Source organism: Pristiophorus japonicus, chromosome 8 (assembly GCF_044704955.1).
Source record: "Pristiophorus japonicus isolate sPriJap1 chromosome 8, sPriJap1.hap1, whole genome shotgun sequence".
Lineage (NCBI taxonomy): Eukaryota > Metazoa > Chordata > Chondrichthyes > Pristiophoridae > Pristiophorus > Pristiophorus japonicus.
The window spans coordinates 165,874,137-165,886,436 of record NC_091984.1 but is presented as its reverse complement, the minus strand read 5'-3'; the positions used below and the strand labels follow the sequence as shown (position 1 = coordinate 165,886,436).

The following is a 12,300-nucleotide window of genomic DNA, read 5'->3' as shown; positions in this document are numbered from 1 at the left end:
GCGCGAGCACACAGCGGTGCGCCGAGAGGCGACCAAACTGGGGCCCCGCCTGCGCTCCTCACCCATCTTCTTCTTACTCTCCTCCCCCATCTTATCTCTCTCCCCCCCCATCTTCTCTCCTCACCCATCTTCTCTTTCTCTCCTCCCCCTCTTATCTCTCTCCCCCCCCCATCTTCTCTCCTCACCCATCTTCTCTCTCTCTCCCCCCCCATCTACTCTCTCTCCCCCCCCCCATCTTCTCCTCCTCCCCCATCTTATCTCTCTCTCCCCCCATCTTCTCTCCTCACCCATTCTTCTTTCTCTCCTTCCCCCATCTATCTCTCTCTCCCCCCCGCCATCTTCTCTCCTCACCCATCTTCTCTTTCTCTCCTCCCCATCTATCTCTCTCTCCCCCCCCATCTTCTCTCCTCCCCCATCTTATCTCTCTCTCCCCCCCCATCTTCTCTCCTCACCCCATCTTCTCTTTCTCTCCTTCCCCATCTTATCTCTCCCCCCCGCCATCTTCTCTCACCCATCTTCTCTTTCTCTCCTCCCCCATCTTATCTCTCTCTCCCTCCCCCCATCTTCTTCTCTTCCCCCCCCCCATCATCTTCTCTCCCCCCATCTTATCTCTCTCTCCCCCCATCTTCTCTCCTCCCCATCTTATCTCTCTCTCCCCCCCCCATCTTCTCTCCTCCCCATCTTATCTCTCTCTCCCCCCCCCATCTCTCCTTACCCATCTTCTCTTTCTCTCCTCCCCCATCTTATCTCTCTCTCCCCCCCCCCATCTTCTCTCCTCACCCATCTTCTCTTTCTCTCCTTCCCCATCTTATCTCTCTCCCCCCCCGCCATCTTCTCTCCTCACCCATCTTCTCTCTCTCTCTCCCCCCCCATCTTCTCTCCTTACCCATCTTCTCTTTCTCTCCTCCCCATCTTATCTCTCTCTCCCCCCCATCTTCTCTCCTCACCCATCTTCTCTTTCTCTCCTTCTCCATCTTATCTCTCTCTCCCCCCCCGCCATCTTCTCTCCTCACCCATCTTCTCTTTCTCTCCTCCCCCATCTTATCTCTCTCTCCCTCCCCCCATCTTCTTCTTTTTCCCCCCCCATCATCTTCTCTCCTCCCCCATCTTATCTCTCTCTCCCCCCCATCTTCTCTCCTCCTCCATCTTATCTCTCTCTTCCCCCCCATCTTCTTTCCTCACCCATCTTCTCTTTCTCTCCTCCCCCATCTTATCTCTCCCCCCCCCCCCCCCCCCACCTTCTCCCCGGTGCTGCAGTAGGTGAGTAGAAAATGTTTTTTATTTATTGAGTGATTCTTTAATTTTAAATTTTTTTTTTATGGATTGATTTCTTTTTCATTTATTATTGATGATGGCTCTTTATTTGTAGAAGTGAAGTGTTTAATGTTTGTAAACCCCCCTCCCCCATCTCTCGTTCCCTACGCCTGATTTATACGTGTAGGCAAGGTTTTTCTGAGCGTACAAAAATCGACACTTACTCCATTCTAAGTTAGTTTGGAGTAAGTTTTCGCTGCCTAAACTTGCAAAACAGGCGTAAGTGGCCGGACACACCCCCTTTTAGAAAAAAAAATCTGTTCTAAAATGAAACTGTTCTAACTCACTAGAACTGGAGCAAACAAAATGCCAAGAATTGCAATTTCTAAGATACTCCATTCTAAACTAGTTGTTCCAAAAAAAATAGGAGCAACTCGGGCCGAAACTTTGACCCCTTTGTGTCATCGGTAAACTTGGATTATATGGCTCTCTATTGTGTTATCCAAATCATTAATAAATATAGTGAACAGTTGAGGCCCAGCACAGCCCCTTGTGGGATGCCACAAGTCACTTCCTTCCATTTCAAGAACATATCCATTATCCCTACTCTCCACCTTCTACCTTCTCTGCCATCTCCTAACAGATCAATAATTTGACTTCAATTCTATGAGCTTTAATTGTAGCAAACAGACTCTTATGTGGAACCTGAACAAATGCCTCTGGAAGTCCATATAAGCTACATGCATAGATGTTCCCCTGTCTACTACTTTAGTTACTTCCTCAAAAAGGTCAATTAGGTTCATTAGACATGACGTACCCTTTATAAATTCATGTTGGCTCTCTCTAATCAGCTCAAATTTCTCCAAATGCTAAATCACTTTGTCCTTAATTATAGATTAAACTAACAGGTCTATAATGTCCTGGTTTCTCTTTCTCACCTTTCTTCAATAATGGAGTTACATTTGCAATTTTCCAATCTAAGTGGACAATTCCTGAATCAAGCGAGCTTTGGAAGATTATGGCTAATGTATCGGCGATTTCCTCATCCCGGTAAAGCCTGTGCTGGAGACCATCTGGTCCTGGGGATCTGTCAGTCTTTAGTGACATTATTTTTTCTAATTTTCTTTTGCTTACACTAACTTTAGCGAGTTCCCTTCATCATAGGCAGTCCCTCAGAATTGGCAGACTTGCTTCCACTCTTAGAATGAATCCTTAGGTGGCTGAACAGTCCAATACAAGAACCACAGTCTCTGTTACAGGTGGGACAGACAGTGGTTGAAGGAAAGGGAGGATGGGACTGGTTTGCCGCATGATCTTTCCGCTGTCTGTGCTTGATTTCTGCATGCTCTCGGCGACGAGACTCGAGGAGCTCAGCGCCCTCCCGGATGCACTTCCTCCACTTAGGGCGGTCTTTGGCCAGGGATTCCCAGGTGTCGGTGGGGATGTTGCACTTTATCAGGGAGGCTTTGAGGGTATCCTTTTAACGTTTCCTCTGCCCACCTGGGGCTCGCTTGCCGTGTAGGAGCTCCGAGTAGAGCGCTTGCTTTGGGAGTCTTGTGTCTGCCATGCGGACTATGTGGCCCACCCAACGGAGCTGGTCGAGTGTGGTCAGTGCTTCGATGCTGGGGATGAAGCAAGTTCCAGTCCTTGATTCAGTATTAGTTTCTCTGTATTGTCAGGTATATTATCCTCTTCCTCTACTGTGAAGACTGACACTAAGCTTGTCTGCCATTCCTTTATTTTCATTTCCAATATTACCGGGATAAAGGACCCACAATAACTTGACTATCCTTTTTCTTCCAATTATAATTGTAAAAAGTTTTTGTTTATCTAGATATCCCTCGCAAGTTTCTTTTCACATTGCTTTTTGCAGCTTTTACTATCTTTTATTTATATATTATATAGTTATATATATCTGCGTCTCCTGGATCTACACTATTCTTTGCACTTTATATGCTCTTTTCTTTAGTTTTATGTTCTCTCTTTTGTTGAGCATGGCTGTTTTTTTGGTAAATAGAGCAATTGTCCTTAGGGGTATATACTGGCCCTGTATCAGCATGGGGCCTGACCCAGCATTCAGCGTGGAGGCCCCAACCTGCAAGGACCATCAGCAGGTCGGGGTCTTCAAAGGAGCAGCGTGGAGCATATCGCTCCCAGGTACAACGCGTGCAGGAGGGCAACGGCTGTGAAGAGGGCGACTGGATTGGATGTCACCAAGATCCAGGTCATTGGAGCGTGGGCAGGTACAGCAGGGGCGGCGAGGTTGGGGTGCAGGAGTAGCGAGTGATTGCGGAGCGACGTGACCGGGGCCCAGGAGATGCGCGAGTTTGGGGCCCAGGAAAGGCAAGGGCCCAGGGGCAGTATGGGCCAGTCCGCACTGCGATATGTGTGCGCGCTCAGTCTGTGCAGCAGTCGTCTTGGTTAACCCTTGCCACTGGACCAAGACCTAGTTCTGTCAAGCCCATGTGGTGGCTGGTGTGCAACGGCCACTACATGTTAAAGTCCACGCACAGGCATCTTCCACCATTCAATATGTAGTTCAGGACCTGGAATATTAGGTCCTTCATTGAAACACCTGTGAGCGTGGAAGCAAGTCATCCTCGATACTATGATGATGATTAAGCTAAATTATTTTTTGAACATTTCCTACTGTTCATCCATAGCTTTACCCAATAACGGCTTTGACCAGTTTGCTGTCGTCCGTCATCCCAAAACCTGGAATCTTAGTGACTGTGCGACCTATCCCCTTTCCAAACCCAACATTGAATTCAGTCCTATTATGGTCACAGTTAATAATCTAACAATAAGGGAGCATTTATCTAACAAAGTCTGGCTCATTACTCATTGCTAAATCTAGTATGGCCTGCCCTCTTGTTGGCTCTAGAACATATCGCTCCAGAAAACTATCATGAATGCACTCAAGAAATTCACCACCTTTCTGGCTGGAGCCACTCTGCCCTTCCCAATCTACATGAACATTAATCTCTTCCATTAAAACAACTCTGCTTTTGTTACAAGCTTCTCTAATCGAAGGGCCGAATGGCCTACTCCTGCACCGATTTTCTATCTCTGAGCAGCCACTGGAGATGGGTTTTAATCTTGAAGCGGTACCTGTAGTGGTGAAGCATTGCGAGGGCTGGTTTTACATTGCAGGCGATGCATGCAGGCACAGATGGATGTGAGAGACTTCAGCCTGTTATCACCTATATAACAGAAGGTGAGGCTTATAGAGTGCTGCAGCATAAGGGAGTGCTGGGATGGGCCGATCTGGGCCATGCCCACGTGGGAGGAGGTCCTGGGAAAGGGCCAGCCTGCTCCCCATGGGAGGGAAGCACACATCGAAGGGAGAGCCATCCTGAGCTGCGAGAGGGTAGAAAATACTGCGTTAAAACACGTAAACAGAAGCACTTCCAGCAGGTGCTATGTGTGGAGCGAGCCTTCGCTGGTCGATGGAGGTGGCTGGTCTCACTTGCCCAGTTAATACTGCACCTCTGATCTCGGAGGGAACCCGCTATAATTGAGGCAAGGCAAGAACCTGAACCCCTCCTGCACAGGTTTCTGAGGTGGGTAAAGGGGCTTCACGGAGTGGGTCAGAGGTGGTTGTAAGCAGTTTAAAACCAGTTTCTGTATGTTGGTGATTTATGTGTGATTGGGTGAGTGAGAGGCACAGGCAAAATCTGCCCAATAAAACAAGCTGCTTGAAAGATGGATGTTCTGTTTTACAATATTAACCTACAATAGACATGTTATCTAATGAAAGCTAATGAAATGATTGTTAGCAATAACAATTACACCAGACTACAACTCACGAAAAGGAAGAACAACCTGGAAAAGCTTTCTGCTTACCCTTCTGTCCATCACCCGATGTAAATTCATTCTTGAAATGCTCCTGGATGGTAAAAGTATTAGATGAAACAAAGTTCTTTGAGTGTAAGGAGCAGCTACAGTGTACTGAGTAGGGAGAGGGGCTGGGGCAGCTATTGTTCCACTCAGTTATGGTACAAACTGCCCACACTGGGCAATAAATACAAACTAACTCTGGAAAAGGTACATCTACATTTAGACAATGTAGACCGCAATTTTCTGGGGTCCGTGCGGGCGTGATCGGAGTTGGGTCGGGTGGAAAATTTGAAATAAGTTGGAGTGGGCCAGGAACCCGTTGTGATCCCATCCCCACGTGTCTTTCCTTGGGGCGTGTTTGCTGGTGCCGCAGCAACCCGATTGGCAGAGGCAGGAGACCTTATTCAATTCATTATTACCTTGTTGCCAGACCTTGTGCCTTTTTCCCCTACCTTTCAAATTGTCTGGCTGACCACAGGATTCATGCAGCTTGGGAACCACTTCTGTCAGCCTGAGGCAGGAGTTGAGTGGCCACTGAGCCAGCTGATTAGTTGCTACCATGAAATATACTATAAAAGCTTCCACCTCACAGCTGATTGGCCAAATCATCCCCTCCCTCAAACAACCCCCTCCCCCCCCCCCGTGCATTCCCCCCATCACATCACTCTTCCCCCCCACCCCCCCCATTCCCTCCACAGCGTCACTCCCCCTCCCCCCCGTGCACTCCCCCCATCACATCACTCTTCCCCCCCACCACCCCCACAGCGTCACTACCCCTCCCCCCCGTGCACTCCCCCCATCACATCACTCTTCCCCCCCCCTCATTCCCTCCACAGCGTCACTCCCCCTCCCCCCCGTGCACTCCCCCAACCCCCCCCCCCATTCCCTCCACAGCGTCACTCCCCCTCCCCCCCCGTGCATTCCCCCCATCACATCACTCTTCCCCCCCATCCCCCCCCATTCCCTCCACAGCGTCACTCCCCCTCCCCCCCGTGCACTCCCCCATCACATCACTCTTCCCCCCCCTCATTCCATCCACAGCGTCACTCCCCCTCCCCCCCCGTGCACTCCCCCCATCACATCACTCTTCCCCCCCACCCCCCCTCATTCCCTCCACAGCGTCACTCCCCCACCCCCCCCGTGCACTCCCCCCATCACATCACTCTCCCCCCCCTCATTCCCTCCACAGCGTCACTCCCCCTCCCCCCCCGTGCACTCCCCCCATCACATCACTCTTCTCCCCCCTCATTCCCTCCACAGCGTCACTCCCCCCCCCCCGTGCACTCCCCCCAGCCCCCCCTCATTCCCTCCACAGCGTCACTCCCCCACCCCCCCGTGCATTCCCCTCATCACGTCACTCCCCCTCCACCCCCCCATGCATTCCCTCCACAGCGTCACTCCATCTCACCCCCCCATGCATTCCCTCCACAGCGTCACTCCCCCCCCCGTGCATTGCCCCCATCACGTCACTCCCCCTACCCCCCATGCATTCCCTCCACAGCGTCACTCCCCCTCCCCCCCCAATGCATTTCCCTCCCCCACGTCACTCCCCCTCCCCCCATGCATTCCCTCCACAGAGTCACCCCCCCTCCCCCCCCCTGCACCCCACACTCCCCTCCCCCCGCGCCCCCCCCTCATCTCTGGCTTGTATCCCCTTAAAGCATGACCCACATTTAGAAGTGCAGAATTGGCCTTTTTATGCTACTTCAAGTGAGATAATGTGCCTCACTGAGCAGGACTGAAGCTGTAAATGACAAATCATTGATGTTGTGGTAATCTATCATTGGCAAAATGTGTTGTGTGGAAACTATGGGCAGCTGAGTAATACCTGTAACAGTCAACACGGTGCTGTGGCTAATCTTAGGCTAATGAACCTCTAGCTGCCTGGGTTCAAACGACACACTTGCCATCTCCAGGCCTGCTGATCCTGTTAGCCATGGCCCAGTGGCAGCTCTCACACCTGAGTGAGACAGTGTGGATTCATGGTACATTCCAGAGATTTAAGCACAGATTCCAGGCTGGCATCTCGGTATGGTACTGAGGGAAGTGCCGTCTTTCGGATGATACGTTAAACCGAGGCCCCGTCTGCTCTCTCTGGTGGACATATAAGATCCCATGGCCACTATTCGAAGAAGAGCAGGGGAGTTATCCCCAGTGTCCTGGCCAATATTTATCCCTCAATCAACATCACAAAAACTGATTATCTGGTCATTATCACATTGCTGTGTGTGGGAGCTTGCTGTGCGCAAATTGGCTACCGCGTTTCCCATATTACAGCCAATTGAATACTTCAGAAGTGTAGTCACTGTTGTAAAGTGCTTTTGGATGTCCTGAGGATGTGAAAGGTGCTATATAAATTCAAATTCTTTCTCTGCAATTTCAGTGTCACTTTCGTCCTTTAATGTGCATCTTCCTCCCCAACCATTCTTTTTCATTATAGCGAAAGGCACCTTGTTATATTCATCACGCGGTCATTTCGAGCACCCTTACTGATCCTTTTAACCTGAATTAAGGATGTCATAGCAGCGCATTTGGAAAGAGGTGACATGATAGGTCCAAGTCAGCATGGATTTGTGAAAGGGAAATCATGCTTGACAAATCTTCTGGAATTTTTTGAGGATGCTTCCAGTAGAGTGGACGAGGGGGAACCAGTTGATGTGGTGTATTTGGACTTTCAGAAGGCTTTCGACAAGGTCCCACACAAGAGATTAATGTGCAAAGTTAAAGCACATGGGATTGGGGGTAGTGTGCTGATGTGGATTGAGAACTGGTTGGCAGACAGAAAGCAAAGAGTAGGAGTAAATGGGTACTTTTCAGAATGGCAGGCAGTGACTAGTGGGGTACCGCAAGGTTCTGTGCTGGGGCCACAGCTGTTTACATTGTACATTAATTATTTAGACGAGGAGATTAAATGTAGTATCTCCAAGTTTGCGGATGACACTAAGTTGGGTGGCAGTGTGAGCTGCGAGGAGGATGCTATGAGGCTGCAGAGTGACTTGGATAGGTTAGGTGAGTGGGCAAATGCATGGCAGATGAAGTATAATGTGGATAATTGTGAGGTTATCCACTTTGGTTGTAAAAACAGAGAGACAGACTATTATCTGAATGGTGACAGATTAGGAAAAGGGGAGGTGCAACAAGACCTGGGTGTCATGGTACATCAGTCATTGAAGGTTGGCATGCAGGTACAGCAGGCGGTTAAGAAAGCAAATGGCATGTTGGCCTTCATAGCGAGGGGATTTGAGTACAGGGGCAGGGAGGTGTTACTACAGTTGTACAGGACACACCTGGAGTATTGTGTACAGTTTTGGTCTCCTAACTTGAGGAAGGACATTCTTGCTATTGAGGGAGTGCAGCGAAGGTTCACCAGACTGATTTCCGGGATGGCGGGACTGACATATCAAGAAAGACTGGATCAACTGGGCTTGTATTCACTGGAGTTCAGAAGAATGAGAGGGGATCTCATAGAAATGTTTAAAATTCTGATGGGTTTAGACAGGAAGAATGTTCCCAATGTTGGGGAAGTCCAGAACCAGGGGTCACAGTCTAAGGATAAGGGGTAAGCCATTTAGGACCGAGATGAGGAGAAACTTCTTCACCCAGAGAGTGGTGAACCTGTGGAATTCTCTACCACAGAAAGTTGATGAGGCCAATTCACTAAATATATTCAAAAAGGAGTTAGATGTAGTCCTTACTACTCGGGGGATCAAGGGGTATGGCGAGAAAGCAGGAAGGGGGTACTGAAGTTGCATGTTCAGCCATGAACTCATTGAATGGTGGTGCAGGCTCGAAGGGCCGAATGGCCTACTCCTGCGCCTATTTTCTATGTTTCCCAAGTTCCTATATTCCCAAGCTGTGATTCGAGCCCGCTCGCCCTGCGAGGAGGCAGAAGAGGTAAAGGTAAGTGAAGTTTGAAAGGTTCCTCGGGCCTCTCCCTCCCAGCCCCACCAGCTGTTTGAAGCCAGTTCTGTGGGGCCTTGATGACATCAGTCTCCTGCCTGTCTTCCCTCTCCCAGCACAAACTTCGGGGGGGGCACTGATGGATTATTCGCGTGAGGCCCGAGGGTTAAAATGGCCCAGGCCCCACGCTGAACTCTCCATGGGGGGAGGGTCCCTCCTGGGTCGGGACCCTCCTCACCCAGGATTGCCAACTCTAGTTGGACATATTCCTGGAGATTTCATCCTGCCTCCAAACATCCCGCACACTCAAACAGACTTTTCTCTCAACGCCAATTATTTTTATAACTAATTCGCGAAAGTGTTCAAAGCCACCAGCGATTTTTCTCCTGGGATGCTCGCAGTACTCTCCAGCAGATTCATCTTTAATTCCCGGAGACTCCAGGGCGATCCTAGAGGGTTGGCAACCCTGTCTCATGCTGTGTTTTCTGGTAGATCGAAAGATTCAGTGTTGCTTCATGCTGCAGTGGGAAGCTGCCTCACTGTTACAGCAGGTCTGGGTAGGATGAAATGCTCTTCACACAATTCGAAAATTCCGCTCCTGCGGTATCCCGGCGGTGACCCACTCACCACTCTGCTGCTGTCAATCCGTGCTAAGTGCGTCCTCAGAGCACGCACCGACGATGTGCCCCACCCCCCCTTGATGGTGAAATTTCACCGAAAAATCTTGCTCTCGCCACGCGGTGCCAAAAGCAGTTTTTTCTGCCGGTGCAGTGAGGCTGTAGTCCTTGTAAAATGATGGTGCGGCTCCCACTAAAGGGGAGGACCCGCTGCCACCATGTTTTTTTTGTCAGGCCGACAATTATGTCGCCGGATTTGGCCGGGCTGCCAATAGGCAGCTTGGCAACCTCTCTTGGGTGCCAGGTCGCTGGCCAGGCCGAAACCCTCCCTGGTGGCCCAGTGGACAGAACTTAAAGAATCGCGCTGATCTCCCCTTTAAGTGAAGGGGAAAGCTGTGGTGACGCGACACGTGAAGATAACATCAGCGCTACGCTGATGACTGACAGCAGTGGGCACTCTGCCCGTCCCCAACTTCCACCCCTCTAGACTGCGAACTTCCGCTCACCGCCGCACACCTGCCCCCATTATGACTGACTTCCGGTCCGCCGGGAAAAAAGCCAAAGAGCGGAATTTCGCTCAGGAGGCTACCGCATCAACTGCGCCGATAAAATTAACAAACAGGGTCGGTGTGCCCCGTTTCCAGCGGGGGGGGGGGGGCAATTTCGGCCCCAGTGACTTTGAAGAATTTTTTTTTTCAGAATTGTTACCAAGTGTGAATGATGAAGAAAACCTCCCCCACAGGGGGCGCTGCAGTTCCATGTATCTGTGAGCAGCCAATGACTGTTCAGGTAGCGAGGGACGGCGGGCTGTTTGCTCAAGCTCCTTCACTCTGCCTGTGACTTTCAGCAGCACAATGGCACCACCCACTGGAACACCAGCACGCTGCAACACATATTGGCTCTCTCACCACCTGTCGCAGGCCCAGTCTGGCAGCTTATGTCCTTCAGATACCGAGACACTCTTGGTGATGGACATTGAAGTTCCCCACCCAGAGTACAATCTGTGTCCTTGCTACTCTCAGTGTTTCTTCCAAGTGGTGTTCAACATGGAGGAGCACTGATTGATCAGCTGAGGGAGGGCGGTAGGTGGTAATCAGCAGGAGGTTTCCTTGCCCATGTTTGATTTGAAGCCATAGGTCTTCATGGGGTCCGCAGTCAATGTTGAGGACTCCCGGGGTCACTACCTCCCGACTGTATATCATTGTGCCGCCACCCCTGGTGTGTCTGTCCTGTCAGTGGGACAGGGCATACCCAGTGATGGTGATGGAGGAGTCTGGCACATTGGCTGATTTCAAACAAACGGTACAGAATTGTGCAGAAGGTTACTAGGGAAGGATATTAAAGACTGTATAAAATGGTTCAGGACACAAAGGAATGCGGGATATAGTTACAAGGTGGGTAAGTGGGCTTGATTCATGAAGAAGGGACATGCTTCTGTATCTAAAGGTTCTCAAGTATGTGAGCAATGGAGTGCACCCCATTAAATTTCTTAAAAAGGCTCAGTGTGGTGATTAAATCCTTCACAATACGTGCACAGTCAGAGTGTATTAAACAAAAGAGCTGGATAGATGTCTATTTAGGAATAGGATTGAGAGTTACATGGATAATTAACAGGCAGGCACTACAATGGCTCCTGAGCTTACAGACATCACAGACTTTGCTCCTGCAAGTATAGAATCATGGAATGGTTACAGCACAGGAGGCCGCCATTCAGCCCGTGCCAGCTCTCTGCAAGAGCACCTCAGCTAGTCTCACTCCCCCGCCCTTTCCCCACAGGTACTTATTCAATTCCCTGTTATCGTTACTGGGATGAACAAGCAGTTATGAGCAATCCTATCGGATGAGGCTGAGTGAAGCAGAGTGTCAGACTGTCAGCAAAACGATGATTCCATTCTGAGTCTGGTAATTCCTGCATTGGACTGGTCAGTCACCTCAAAACTCACTTTTAGCATGCCTATGGTGATGATGATGATTCCATTCTGAAACTGCGCATTGTCTGGCGTTTCTTCACAGTGTCTGCAGGAGATGGATCCGAGGGAGGCCGTGAAGCCTCAGGAGGAGCAGTGGGTACCTGTGATGTGTGAGATCTCCCCCCGCCCCGGCCCACGTCACTCAGTCCTATTTGTGCTGATATGTCTGATTTTCTGGCTGCTTGTATTTGAATGTTTTGAGCCTAGAGGTTTGGAAAGGGTGATTCCCCATTGCAAGAGGATTTGAGTACAGGAGCAAGGATGTCTCACTACAGTTATACAGGGCCTTGGTGAGGCCTCATCTGGAGTATTGTGTGCAGTTTTGGTCTCCTTACCTAAGAAAGAATATACTTGTCATAGAGGGAGTGCAGCGAACGTTCACCAGATTGATTCCTGGGATGGCAGAACTGTCGTAGGAGGAGAGATTGGGTCGACTAGGCCTGTATTCACTAGAGTTTAAAAGAATGAGAGGGGATCTCATTGAAACGTATAACATTCTGACTGGGTTGGACAGACTGGATGCGGGGAGGCTGTTTCCCCTGGCTGGGAAGTCTAGAACAAGGGGTCACAGTCTCAGGATACGGGGTAGGAAATTTAGGACCGAGATGAGGAGAAATGTTTTCACTCAGAGGGTAGTAAACCTGTGGAATTCTCTACCACAGAAGGCTGTGGAGACCAAGTCACTGAATATATTTAAGAGGGAGATAGATAGATTTCTA

The 12,300-nt window shown here is 50.0% G+C and overlaps 1 protein-coding gene across 1 annotated transcript in view; it reads right to left on the bottom strand.

Annotated features, from left to right (window-relative positions):
- upb1 (ureidopropionase, beta) overlaps positions 1-12,300 on the bottom strand; it is a 157,754-nt gene that overhangs the window by 972 nt on the left and 144,482 nt on the right. The window lies entirely within an intron of this gene.